We start from the raw sequence: 16057 nt of genomic DNA on the forward strand, positions 1-16057 counted from the left end.
CATCTTTATTTACTTTCACTTGAATTGGGGAATTTTCCATTTTTACTACCTCCCACAATGATATATATACAGTAATTTTTTTAATACAATATCAGTTGGGTTCGTTTTTCTACAGACTTCACACTATAAATTAAGTTATATATTTTTTATCTCAGAAATTACTCAGTGTTTTACTGTGTTACATTTTTTTATTTCAAAATTTTGTTTTATTGTTATTTTTATATAGTTATTTTGTATTTCTTTATTATATTTTTATTTATTTTATTTAAAATTTTTTATTTTTATTTATTTTTATTTTGTTACAATTTTTGGTTATCAATTATTTTTATAGATTCTTTATTTACAGTTTTTATTTTATTTATTTCTTTCAACGAGATTTAAATTTTTTATTTGTTTTGAACTCAAGTTTTCCCAAATTGCTTATTTATTTTTAGCTTTTTATAATCAGAATTGTTTATTTTATTTATTTATTAAAAATACTTGGTCAAGTATAAAGTTGAGAATTTTACACAGTTAATTTTATTTTTATTTATTCAGCTATGTGAGTACTTTATTTATTTGAGGGGAGTTAATAAAAGACATCTCTCTTCATGACGACAAAAAGTAAGAAATTCGAAAAGAGAGAAAGCAAGATCGCCATTGTTATAAAATTGTTGTTATTTATATTTATTTATTTATTTATATTTATTTTTTTATTTATATTATTTATTTATATTTTATTTATTTCATTTTATTTATTTTATTTATTTATTTAAAATATTTATTTTCATTATATTTTTTATATATATATTTATATATATTTATTTTATAATAATAACAACAACTAATAATAGTACAAAACAAACACGGGAAGAAGTGTCTAATTTTTATTTTTAGTTACAAAGTTATTTATTTCAATACATTTTTTATTGTGTTAAAAAGTAAGCATATTTTTATATAATGATTTTTATTGTGCATTCTAATATATTAAGGTTATCAGCGACTTGATTTTGATGATATTGGCTCAAATTCGTGAAAAATTAGTTATCGTTTATATTTCTTGATAGAGATGGCAACAATTTTTAATTTTATTTAATTATTTTAAAAATTGATTTTATATCCTTCCTTTTTTCGTATATATGATCGGTTACACTATTTTTTTTAAGGACGGACTTCAATATAACATATAATAATATATAGTTTTTTAAAATGAAATGGTATATTTTGCGACATTACTTTATGCTATTACAATTATTATTGTTAGTTTATTTTTATTTCGAGAGGTTTTTTGTGCGGAGGTTGCAGATACCACTGTCCTAATTTATTTTTTAGCAAATTTCATTGTGAATTTAAAGAAATTTTTTACTTTTTCTTGATTTATTTTTTTATTGCTCACTTCCAAATTTTTTTATTTTTTTATTTTTATTTATTTTAACATTTGGTATTTATTTTTTTCCTAGCTGGCAACACTACAGACAGAGATATTTTATTTACATACAGTATATCATTCTGAATTTATTTATTTTGGCAAATATTTATTTTTTATTTTATTTCATTTATTTATTTTTATCATCAATTAGGCCGGTCAACCAACCAATTTTAGCCTCCGTGAAATATTTATGACGATATGGGTTCAATTTGGTCTTCTAAATATTTTTTCGTTTTCATTCTAAGTGATGATAGACCCAGAAGCTAAAAATATTATCATCCAACATTGATACGAAAAAAAATTTTTAAAAGGGAAAATTTATTTATGACAATGTTTTATTTAAAGATTATTCAAATCTTTTAATTTTAATATTTATTTTTTATTTTATATATATTTATTTTTGTATTTTTATTTACTAATTTATATTTATTTTTTAAAATATATATATATATATTATATTATTTATATATATATATTTATTTATTTATAATATTTATTTATTTATATATTTATTTTATTATGATTTTATTTATTTATTTATATTTATTTATTTATTTATATTATTTTATTTTTTATTTTTATTTTTATTTATTGCTAATTTATTTGTTTTGCAATAACATTTTAGAACTTGCTTTGATTATTTTACATTATTGAGCAGCAATTTTTATTTAAATTTACGCGAATATTTTCTAATCATTTTCCAGATTGGTTTATTTATTTTTCAATTTATTTTTGGGATTCATTTACCAGAAAATTGTAAATAAATTTAAATAATACGCAAAATTTGTTTATAATTTTTTTTCAAATTTATTTTTATTTATATTTATTTTATTTATTTACATTGTTTTTTTATTTTGATTTTTATTATTCTTATTTTTTTTTATTTATTATTTATTTTTTTTATATATATTTATTATTTATTTATTTTTTATTTAATTTTATTTTATTTTTATTTTATTTTTATTTATATATATATATTTATTTATTTTTATTTATTTATATTTTTATATTTATATATATATTTATTTATATATATATAATTTATAAATAATAAGAATATTTGCTTATTTAAGAAGAAAAAGAAATCTCAAAAACTAACGTGATATATTTTTGAAATATTTGTTAAAAATAATAAAATTTATTTATTAAAATATTTTATACTTATTTTGTACATTTAATGTTTTTATTTTAGGTAAAACTAATCAATCGGTTCTAAATTTTCCATCACCATTTTAAAAAAATGAACAAATATATTTTTGATTCCTTTATTTAATTTGATGATTATTTTTGTTTTACATATCCCACCAGTAAGGAAGGAATATAAAATGAATATGTTTTGACTTAAATAAAGTATAAACATTAACGTACAATTTTTTTGTAAAATAAATCCATCAAATAAAAATCTACTATTTTTAAAAATTTAAAAAATATCTACGTTAGTTTTTTTGAGATTTTTGGAAATAACTTTTCTGATATAATTTACATTTAAAGAAGATAGGAATAAAACAGAATAGAATGAATACCATCATTGAAAACTAAATGAATTTACTCTTAATCTCAAAAGAGAAACATTTACGTTATGTTGAAAAAAATGAAAAATATTACCCCAAAAAAAATCTAACAGTAGAAATTTTTTTATTTATTTATTATTTATAATTATTTTTCTATTTATTTCTTTATTCTTTTTATTTTTATTTATATTATATATATTCTTATTATTATTATATATATTTATATATATAAAAATATATATAAAGTATAAATAATAAGAATAAGAAGAAAAAAATTTAAAAATCTCAAAAACTAACGTAGATATATTTTTGAAATATTTGTTAAAAATAATAAAATTTTATTTGATTAAAATATTTTATACTTATTTTGTACGCCAATGTTTTATACTTTTAGGTAAAACTAATCACTCGATTCTAAATTTTCCATCACCATTTTAAAAAAATGAACAAATGTATTTTTTGATTCCTTCCTTACGTTGATGATTATTTTTGTTTTACATATCCCACCAGTAAGGAAGGAATATAAAATGAATATGTTTTGACTTAAATAAAGTATAAACATTAACGTACAATTTACGCGTAAAATAAATCCATCAAATAAAAATCTACTATTTTTAAAAAATATCTACGTTAGTTTTTTGAGATTTTTGGAAATAACTTTTCTGATATAAACGACATTTAAAGAAGATAGGAATAAAAACAGAATAGAATGAATACCATCATTGAAAAGCTAAATGAATTTACTCTTAATCTCAAAAGAGAAACACGTACGTTATGTTGAAAAAAAAATGAAAAAATATTACCCCAAAAAAATCTAACCGTAGAAATTTTTTTATTTATTTATTATTTATAATTATTTTTCTATAATTATTTCTTTATTCTTTTTATTTTTATTATATATTCTTATTCTTATTATTATATTTTTATATATATAAATATATATAAAGTATAAATAATAAGAATAAGAAGAAAAAGAATTCTAAAAATCTCAAAAAACTAACGTAGATATATTTTTGAAATATTTGTTAAAAATAATAAAATTTTATTTGATTAAAATATTTTATACTTATTTTGTACGCCAATGTTTATACTTTTAGGTAAAACTAATCACTCGATTCTAAATTTTCCATCACCATTTTAAAAAAATGAACAAATGTATTTTTTGATTCCTTCCTTACGTTGATGATTATTTTTGTTTTACATATCCCACCAGTAAGGAAGGAATATAAAATGAATATGTTTTGACTTAAATAAAGTATAAACATTAACGTACAATTTACGCGTAAAATAAATCCATCAAATAAAAATCTACTATTTTTAAAAAATATCTACGTTAGTTTTTTGAGATTTTTGGAAATAACTTTTCTGATATAAACGACATTTAAAGAAGATAGGAATAAAAACAGAATAGAATGAATACCATCATTGAAAAGCTAAATGAATTTACTCTTAATCTCAAGAGAGAAACACGTACGTTATGTTGAAAAAAAAATGAAAAAATATTACCCAAAAAAATCTAAAGAGAAATTTTTTTATTTATTTATTTTATTTATTTTAATTATTTCTTTATTCTTTTATTTTTATTATATATTATATATATTTTATTCTTATTATTATATTTATTTATATATATAAAAATATATATAAAGTATAAATAATAAGAATAAGAAGAAAAAGAATTCTAAAAATCTCAAAAAACTAACGTAGATATATTTTTTTGAAATATTTGTTAAAAATAATAAAATTTTATTTGATTAAAATATTTTATACTTATTTTGTACGCCAATGTTTATACTTTTAGGTAAAACTAATCACTCGATTCTAAATTTTCCATCACCATTTAAAAAAATGAACAAATGTATTTTTTGATTCCTTTTTACGTTGATGATTATTTTTGTTTTACATATCCCACCAGTAAGGAAGGAATATAAAATGAATATGTTTTGACTTTAATAAAGTATAAACATTAACGTACAATTTACGCGTAAAATAAATCCATCAAATAAAAATCTACTATTTTTAAAAAATATCTACCTTAGTTTTTTGAGATTTTTGGAAATAACTTTTCTGATATAAACGACATTTAAAGAAGATAGGAATAAAAACAGAATAGAATGAATACCATCATTGAAAAGCTAAATGAATTTACTCTTAATCTCAAAAGAGAAACACGTACGTTATGTTGAAAAAAATGAAAAAAATATTACCCCAAAAAAATCTAACTGTAGAAATTTTTTTATTTATTTATTATTTATAATTATTTTCTTTATTCTTTTTATTTTTTTTTATTTTATATATATTCTTATTCTTATTATTATATTTATTTATATATATAAAAATATATATAAAGTATAAATAATAAGAATAAGAAGAAAAAAATTCTAAAAATCTCAAAAAAACAAACGTAGATATATTTTTGAAATATTTGTTAAAAATAATAAAATTTTATTTGATTAAAATTTTTATACTTATTTTGTACGCCAATGTTTATACTTTTAGGTAAAACTAATCACTCGATTCTAAATTTTCCATCACCATTTTAAAAAAAATGAACAAATGTATTTTTTGATTCCTTCCTTACGTTGATGATTATTTTTGTTTTACATATCCCACCAGTAAGGAAGGAATATAAAATGAATATGTTTTGACTTAAATAAAGTATAAGAATAGAATGAATACCATCATTGAAAAGCTAAATGAATTTAGTTTTTGAGATTTTTAATCTCAAAAGAGAAACACGTACGTTATGTTGAAAAAAAAAAGAAAAATATTACCCCAAAAAAATCTAACCGTAGAAATTTTTTTTATTTATTTATTATTTATAATTATTTTTCTATAATTATTTCTTTATTCTTTTTATTTTTATTATATATTATATATATTCTTATTCTTATTATTATATTTATATATATAAATATATATAAAGTATAAATAATAAGAATAAACATTTAACATAACAACGCAAAAAATAAAATAAATCCATCAAATAAAAATCTACTATTTTTAAAAATATCTACGTTAGTTTTTTGAGATTTTTGAAATCAATTAATCATATCTAGATACTAACATATATATATATATATAATATATTATATATATATATATATATATATATATATAAAAAATAAAAAAGTGGATGATGATGAACTGAAATTATATTTCTTAGTCTATGAAAATGGCCAAAAATAAGGACTTAAAAGAATCAGGAAAATTTGATGGACTAATATTTTTTATAATAAAGTTATCAAATTTATTTAATTTTTTTTTTTTACTATTTGAGTAATAAAAATATCCTTAACACAAACTCATTCATCCATTCTTATTTTTAAAACTTGGTGACATTATTAAATAAATTTTTTGTTTTAAATATATAATATATATATATATATATATATTTACTTATATATAAAGGAAATATTCCTTTTTATATATATATACATAAAAAACACGATGAAAAGAAAAAATGAAAATAATAATGATGTTAAAAAATAATAAAAAAGATTTTCTTATAAAACGACCTTCTGTTCCTATTTTAAAAACTACTAGAGATTCTTTTTATATTTTTCAATTTAGAAGTTGATGATTGTACTGGATTTTCGCCATTTTTAACAACGAAAGAACGTTATCGTACACCCGTCATACGTATGTTTGGAGTAAATAGTTTAGGAAATTCAGTATGTTGTCACGTTCATGGTTTTTATCCATATTTTTACGTTAACGTTCGAAAAAGTTTGATCTTCATCAAGTAAATAATTTTAAAATGACATTAAATGATAAAGTTTCTAATAAATTACGCTGTTTAAATGGATTAATTGCCAAATTTATCACGTCTGTGAAATAGTATCTAAACAGAATTTATATGGTTATAATTTCAATAATGAAAAGACTAATTATTTTAAAATAACTGTATCATTACCCAAGATAATTCGTGATGTACAGCGCATTTTAATAGAAGAGAAAAGTGTTTTTATTTTAAAGATTATGAAAAGGTTCAATTTTATGAAGCCAATGTTGACTTTATACTAAGATTTATGATTGATACAAACATATTTGGTTGTTCTTGGATAGAATTACCATAATGAAGAAAATGGATCGTTAGAAATGAAAAATTAAAAGAAACAAAATGTCAAATTGAAATTGACGTTTTACAAAGTAATGTCTTGGGTCACGATCCCACTCAAACGCATTGGGCTAGTAGCATCGGACCTCTAACTACTCTTTCATTCGACATTGAATGCGCTGGTAGAAAAGGAATTTTTCCTACGCCAGATATTGATCCTATTATTCAAATAGGTAACGTTATTATAAAACACGGACAAAAAAATGATAATGATGATGATCAATATTCACATGTTATTTTTGTCTTGGGTGAATGTTCACCCATTGATAATGCTAAAATATATACTTTTCAATCCGAGAAAGAAATGTTGGAAACTTGGTCTCGTTTTGTTCAAAATGTAGTGGATCGATGTTATTACAGGATACAATATAAACAATTTTGATTTGACATATTTGGTGGAAAGAGCTAATCATTTAAATTCTAATCAATTTTATCTTAGTCGAATAGTGGGTTTAAAATCAACCGTTACTACAAAGACTTTTGAAAGTAAGCAAATAGGTAAAGCTATTAACAAAGTCATAAATATAGAAGGTAGATGTATATTGGATGTATTAAATGTTATTAAAAGAGATTATAAATTACGTTCTTACAGTTTAAATGCAGTTTCTCAACATTTTTAAAAGAACAAAAGGATGATATTCATCACACACAAATATCAGTTTTACATCACAAGAACGCTCAAACGAGACGAAAATTGGCCGTGTATTGTTTAAAAGATGCGTTTTTACCTTTGAAATTAATAGATAAATTAATGTTATTTATCAATTCTATCGAAATGGCTCGCGTAACGGGAGTTCCTCTTTCTTTTATTCTTACGTGGGGTCAACAAATTAAAATCATTTCTCAACTTCTTAGAAAATGTTCAAAATATGGTGGTGGTGGTAATGATGATGATTTTATAATTCCTTCGTGCGAGGACCGAGAAAAGGGGAACGATTATCAAGGAGCTACTGTGATAGATCCAATAAAAGGATTTTATAACGATCCTATTACCACGCTAGATTTCTGCGCTTTATATCCTACAATTATTATGGCTCATAATCTATGCTATTCAACGTTGCTTAATAATAATAAGCATACAGCCTTATCAGTGATAATTATACTAAAACACCATCAGGTAATTATTTCGTCAAACCTCATATACGTAAAGGCTTACTTCCTCAGATATTGAAAATTTACTCTTAGCTCGGAAAAAAGCTAAAAATGATTTGAAAAGGGAAACGGATCCGTTAAAAGAAAGGTATTAGACGGTCGTCAATTAGCTTTAAAAATATCTGCAAATTCCGTTTATGGATTTACGGGTGCCCAAGTTGGTAAATTACCTTGCGTAGAAATTTCGCAAAAGCGTTACGGCATTTGGACGAGAAATGATTATGTTTACCAAAAACATGATTGAAGAACAATATCCAAATGCTAAAGTTATTTATGGAGATACGGATTCAGTAATGATAAATTTTGGCGTAAAACCGTTCAAGAAGCCATAATGTTGGGTCAGGAAGCGGCGGATAACGTTACGAAGCATTTTATTAATCCTATTAAATTAGACTTTGAAAAGGTTTATTGTCCATATTTACTTATCAATAAAAAACGTTACGCGGGTCTGTATTATACTCGACCAGATACTTTTGATAAAATTGATTGTAAAGGAATAGAAACAATTCGTAGAGATAATTGTCATCTCACCGCCAACTTAATAGCAGAAATTTTAAAAATAATTCTCATTGAACGAGATACGAAAAAAGGCCGTTACACTCGTCAAACAAACCATTTCAGATTTACTTAATGACCGAATTGAGTTAAGTCAACTGATAATAACTAAAGAATTGACAAAAACTCAAAACGAATATAAAGCAAAACAAGCCCACGCTGAATTGGCCAATAAAATGGCCATTCGAGATTCTGGAACAGCGCCCACACTTGGAGATCGAGTTCCTTACGTTATTATATCAACAACAACAACATCTAAAAAAAAATACCTTTATATCAAAAGGCTGAAAACCCCGATTTTGTTTTGAAAAATGGTCTTCAAATAGATTATGAATATTATTTATTAAATCAAATTAAAAATCCTCTATTACGGATATTTGATCCTATCCTTGGAAAGGACACTGAACAAATTTTATTACGAGGTGATCATATGATTATTATAAAACGGGAAAAGAATTAAATGTTTTAAAAGTACGACTACAATGTACAAATTGTCAAAAATTTATTAATCAAAATAACAAAAATTTATTATGTATTCAATGTAGAAAAAATAATAAAAAATAGTATTATTATTCATTGCATAAAGGATTTTTTATTATATATATGTATGTTATTATATATATATTTTTTTTTTCTCTAACAATGGTGAAAAAATTCATTTTAAACATTTAATATTTTTTATTTATTATACAAGATAATCTTTTCAACAATTTTTTTCCTTTGATTTTTCTTTGTACTATTAACTCTTCTTTTCCCTCCAACAAATCAGTTTTTAAAAGTTTATTATTCTCTTTTCTCAAAGCTTTACATTCCTCTAAAAGTTGGGACAAATCATTACATTCATTTAAAAGTTTGGATAATTCTATTCTATTTGCTAGGGTGGGAGGTAACCATACTTTTGGACAAGTATTTACAGCGATCGTTGGTGATGATGTTCGTCCAAAGTCTAAACATTTTGATCCAGCAACTTCCCAAGATGATACCACCATATTTGTTTTCTCTGCAATATGAATTCAAAATGCGTACACATGTATATATAAATGTAAAATGAAAAATAATAAAAAAATAATAATAAATAATTATTACTTTTTATATTAATAAAATATTTTTATTTTATTTTTTCATTACACTAAATAACCTTTTCTAGTAAAAAAATAATAATAAATAATTATTACTTTTATATTAATAAAATATTTTTATTTTATTTTTTCATTTTTGTTATTCAGTATCAAATTGATAGCTGAAAAATTTTTTATTATTATTAATAAAAAATGTAGCTATTTTTTTTTTATTATTATTATTACATTAAATATTTTTTATATTTTGTAGATATATATAATGTTAATAAACTTTTGTCAATATATATATAAATAATAATTATATATATTAAATAAAATAATTATATATATTAAATAACCGTTTTTAGTAAATTTTTTGTCGTGTCAAGAATCATAATTTTTATTTTTAATATGTTTTTATATGAATAAAAATCATCAATAGATGACAAAGACAAAAAAATTATTTTTATTATTTTATATGAATTAATTCTGAATATGGAATATACACAACAATTTTCCCATCAAACAATTCGAGAATACACGGTGTATTAGATATCCTCTGCTGATCATCGTCGTACTTTTTTATAGGATGAATGACTGAAAAATTATAATTTTTTATATCTCTTAAATTCAAGATATCCCTTTCTCGTTGAATATTAAAATCAAAAAACTTTAAATGAGACTTTAACTTTAAAAATTCAATACCCTGTTGATTGGTTATAACAGACATGTCATTATTAGAAGAATAATGATATGTCATTTTTTAATTCATATATATTTATTTAGTCATGAAGAAATATATATATTTTTCATTTATTCTATATATATATAATTTATATATATATGTTTTTATATAATAAAAATATTATATATATATATGTTTGTTTAATAAAATATATATATATATATATATACGACTTAAAAAATGAACAGTTGTGTAAATTCTTCTACTATATTTCATTTCATTAGTGAACCTACAAGTAGTTTGAAAATTTATAAAACAGGGTTAGAAAAATATAAGCAATACAAAGTAAATTATGATAAAAAGAATCTAGTACTTTCATTGCCCGGGTTAATAAAAGTTTTTTATAAAAATAATAAAGAATTGTATAACGTGTCTTTTATTGATGTATTAAAAGTAATATTACCAGATGAAAATTATAAATTTTTAACATTTGAAAACTTTTTGCGCTTATATTATCAATCATATTTTTCACCTATATTATTTAAAAAAAATAATAAACCATTGAGGTTATATTAAGTCCTTTTCTATTATATATATATATATATATATATATATATATATATATATTTTACTTTAATAAAAAAAATGGGAGTTCATTATTTGATAAATCACTTAAAAAGTTATTTTATTCCAATTTCTCTTTGTAATGATAATAATAATAATAATAATTTAAAAAATGATAAATTGAATTTTATTGGAGTAGACAGTACACATTTTTTACATCAAACAGCAATAATAAAAAAATAATGATTATTTACAATTTAATGCTGAAATATTGAGTGATGCCATTTTGCATTACGTTGCGCAAGTATGTAATTTTTTTCAAGTTGAAGATGGTAGTAATATTACTTTTTTTTGGCCGTTGATGGATACCCTCCGGTTTCAAAACATAAAGTGATCGTTATAGATGATGAAAAAATATTTACAAATTAATTAATGTAGGCAAATTATTTAAAAATAGTTTTAAACTATTGGAGGAAAAAATGACACGAGATTTAAAAAACATAAAATTTAATTTTGTAACAAATCTTGAATCTGATATTCAAGTACGTGGAGAAGGAGAAATTGAACTTTTTAAATTTGTTAGAAATTTATCATCATCTACTAATAATAATGATGATGATGGTAAAAGTGTTATTATTTCTCTTGATTCTGATGTTTTAGCAATGATGACATTTTTTAAAAATTCAGAAATTATTCTCGTTACTCCTAATTTCAAAACAGGCATAGGACTTTTATACAACTTGGATAATTTATCTAATGACTTAAAATTAAATTATTATCAACTTATAAATTATGTTATTTTACATTTTATATTTTTGGAAGTGATTACAATTCTGGGTTATTATTAAATTATAATGATGAAACCAAAAATGTGATATATAAAGCTGTTACTGAATCATCAACTAAAATGAATTTTAATGACGTCTTACAAATTGCTAAATTATGTAATGATACTTTTAATGATAATGATGAAAAAAAAAATGTTTATTTTTTTATAGAAGCCCTTTGTGCTATAACTTATTACCTCTCTTTAGGTGAAAATAAAAATATTTTAAAATTTCCTTCTTATTTAAAAAAAAAATAAATATAATTTAGCAATTTTAATTTTTTATCCTTCATAAATAATTTGTCCTATACGGTCCTTTTTATTAATATCATATTTATTATTAGATAAATTATTTAATACAATATCACCATTTTTATCTCCGCCAATTACGATAATTGATGATTTTGAAGCTAAGCCAGATCGGCTAGCGTATCTAATATAATAATGCGAAGAAAAAGAGAGATGAGGAAATTTTATACCTGTAGAAATAGTAATAACATCATTTCCATTTATCGTCATGTTTTGAGGTGAAAAAACGTCCCAAGCAACAGACCCCCTCGTCATTTTTTTCGGCCAATATTCAGTACCATCGTTGTTATTATCTTTATTATTATTATTTTGTTCATTATTATTATCATTTATTAAATATTTTAACAATCTAGCTATAGCTATAATATCACCCACTTTAACATTTTTTTCTTTTGTTTTTGAAAAATTATACATTATTATTCCTATATTACCCGAATAATCTCTATCAATAATTCCTCCCAATACGTCTACATCTTGATCTTCGTCCGGTTTACTTTCTAGTTTGATGTAAAAATTATTATTATTATTATAATTTAAATTAATATTCGTAAATATTAATCTTTTTTCTAGGGGTGGTATATTTACATTAATAGGACTAAATATTTCATAATAAAAATTTTCATAATTTTTTTGTGGAGAAATTGCAGAGAAATTTAATTTTGTATATTCCATTTTATATATATATATATATATATATATATATATATATATATATATATATATATAATATATTTATATATTTTTTTTAGTTTTTTTTTATTTTATTTTAGAAAATTTTTTATTAATAAAAACTTTTAATAATGAAAAAATTTTAAATTGTATTTAAATTATTATTAAATTTCATTTTAAAAATTATTGTTTTTAGAGGATTGTATATATACTTTTATTATTATTAAATTTTATTTATATATATATATAAATAAAATATAATAAAATGGTAATGTCATTTTGTTTAGCTTAAAAGGGTTGATAGTTGTCAATCTTGCATTAGTCTAGTTTAAACTTTGTCGTGGTATAATTTCTGTTGTAAAAAAATTTATTTAAAAATGCCAACCCCAATAGAAAATGATTTATTTTTAACAGACGCGACGATGATGATGATGATGATGAGATGAAAGAAGATGATAATTTTAACGAACAAAAAATGGCTGAAGAATTGTTTACTGCCATCAATAATATTAGGATGGATAAAGAAAACGATGAAGGTTCCTGAATCCAACAGAATTTGATGATTCTTTATTACCACAATCACAAATATCTTCCTCTTCTATTACAACAATACAACAACAACAACAACAACGACAGTTATCACCAGAAGAGGAAGACCTGTTACAAATAGCAGAATTGGCAAAAAAAGGAGCGATAATACAACAACAACAACGACAGTTATCACCAGAAGAGGAAGACCTGTTACAAATAGCAGAATTGGCAAAAAAAGGAGCGATAATACAACAACAACAACGACAGTTATTGGCAGAATTGGCAGAAAAAGGAGCGATAATACAACAACAACTAACAGAATTGGCAAAAAAGGAGCGATAATACAACAACAACAACAGTTATCACCAGAATTACAACTAGTAAAATTGGCAGAAAAAGATGAAGATCTGTTACAACAACAGTTATCGGCAGAAAAAGAAGCGGTAATACAACAACAACAATTATCACCAAAATTACAACTAACAGAAAGGGAGGAAGATCTGTTACAACAACAGTTATCACCAGAATTGGCAGAAAAAGAGAAAGATCTATTACAACAACAGTTATCACCAGAATTACAACTAGTAGAGAAAGAAGAAGATCTGTTACAACAACAGTTATCACCAGAAAAAAAAGGAAGATCTGTTATCACCAGAATTGGTAGAAAAAGAAGCGATAATACAACAACAACAATTATCATCAGAAAAAGAGGAAGAGTCAAGGATTGTAATGCAACAAATGTCTGATGAAGATTTAGTAATCGCAATCACAAAGAAACAATTCTCTGAGACAAACTGCAGCATTAATAATGAAGAATCAATAAAAAATTTACAAAACATTTATACACAAGTATCATCATATAGTGAGAAGGAAAGAAATGATGATAGCAGCAGTAATAGTGATAGCAGCAGTAGTAGTGATAGTAGTAGTAGTGATAGTAGTGATAGTAGTGATAGTGATGATGATTCATCTTATGATGATGACAAAAAACGTGTTGAAAAAGAAAAGAAAAAAATTTCAAGAGTTTATAGTGCTGATGATGGTGGTAGTGTTGTTGAAAAGAGAAAATTATCATCAATAGTTTATGATAGTGATGATGACATCGGTGTTGTTGAAAAGAAGAGAAAATTATCATCAACAGATGATGACATCGGTGTTGTTGAAAAGAAGAGAAAATTATCATCAACAGATGATGACATCGGTGTTGTTGAAAAAAAGAAAAAATTATCAGTTTATGATAAAAAGAAGAGAAAATTATCTTCTACTGATGATGATGATGATGATTTACACTTGTGTAACAACAGTAGTACTCATTCAGATCAAAGTTTGAAAAAAGAAAAGAAAAAATCTAGAGATGGTGAAAAGTTTCATAATGAAGAGAAAAATAACAACAGTAGCAGCAGTAATGGTATAAAGTTTAACATTAATATAAAAAATGATCATGATATTAAAGTGAATGACACTCTTCTAATCATTGAAAAAACAAAAATGTTTCTTGTTCTTCACCGATAACTCGATGTCTAGTAGTTTATGAAAATTCCCCAGTATGTCATAAACGCATTATAATAGAGTATAATTCAGACTATATTTATTCTGATGAATACGATAGTTTCAATCTATCCTTTTATGGACAAGATAATATAATTGAAGCAGTAATGAAAGACCAGTCTATACCAATACGTGTTGAAATGCATAATCGTATAAAAACCAAAGATTTACGCAATTGTATACGATTGGTGCAAGATCTTTGGTGTAAATACAATATAGATACATTGGAATACCAAACTCGCAATGAAACATGGTTTAAAAAATTATACGATGCCAACAAGTTTGTTTCCAAATACAAACAACAAAGTGATATAAATTGGAAAGACTTTTGTGCTGCTGAAAAAGGAACAACAACTGATGAAGTTAAAAGAGAATATGAAACAAATTTTAAAAATATTTTGGTAGTTTAAAACTAAAAGATATTTTAACAACTAATGGTATAGGAAAAGCAGATTATCATTTCATTTGTCAGAGTTTAGGCAACAACTTTCCTTTGTCTCCCAAACATAATGGAGATCGTGTTGTTTTTGAAAACTTTTAAATTTATTCATTACTACACAGAAGGCAAACATAAGAACAATAACAACAACAAAATGATGATGATGATGATGATGGTTATCAACTCTCAATAAAATGTAAAAAATGATGATGTGCGTCTGTTTTTGAGGAAAAATCTTTTGTTATTTTCTCAAAAGATGCATTGGTTAATGTTAAAAATTCCTCAAATTTAAATCTGTTATGTAAAGATGTCTTGAATAATTTATTCAAAAATTATCAAGAAATGATAATAACAGAGGATCAGTTTCATGTTGCCATCTCAATTAATAATGATGATGACAATTATGATAATGATTATGATGATAAAGAAATTAAGAATAATATCGGTCAAAAAGAATTAATAATGAAATAAGATTAATAAATAATGATATAATATATATAATTGTACCATTTGTAAATAATTTAATTTACTTTTTGAAAAGGTATTATAATAAACATTATTCTAGTGTTGTAATTGAAAAAAAATGGAAGAAGAAAAAGAAGTTGTCATTGTTGTTGAATCTAATAGAAGATAAATAAGTTTATATATATATAATATATAGTAATGTATATATATAATAATA

At 22.3% G+C, this 16057-nt stretch overlaps 1 pseudogene; it reads left to right on the top strand.

Annotated features, from left to right (window-relative positions):
• The window catches only part of LOC136854450 (DNA polymerase delta catalytic subunit-like), a 35424-nt pseudogene extending 20617 nt beyond the window's left edge, over positions 1 to 14807 (top strand).
• The last annotated feature ends 1250 nt before the right edge of the window (positions 14808 to 16057 follow it).

This window comes from Macrobrachium rosenbergii, chromosome 29 (assembly GCF_040412425.1).
Source record: "Macrobrachium rosenbergii isolate ZJJX-2024 chromosome 29, ASM4041242v1, whole genome shotgun sequence".
NCBI classification, from domain to species: domain Eukaryota; kingdom Metazoa; phylum Arthropoda; class Malacostraca; order Decapoda; family Palaemonidae; genus Macrobrachium; species Macrobrachium rosenbergii.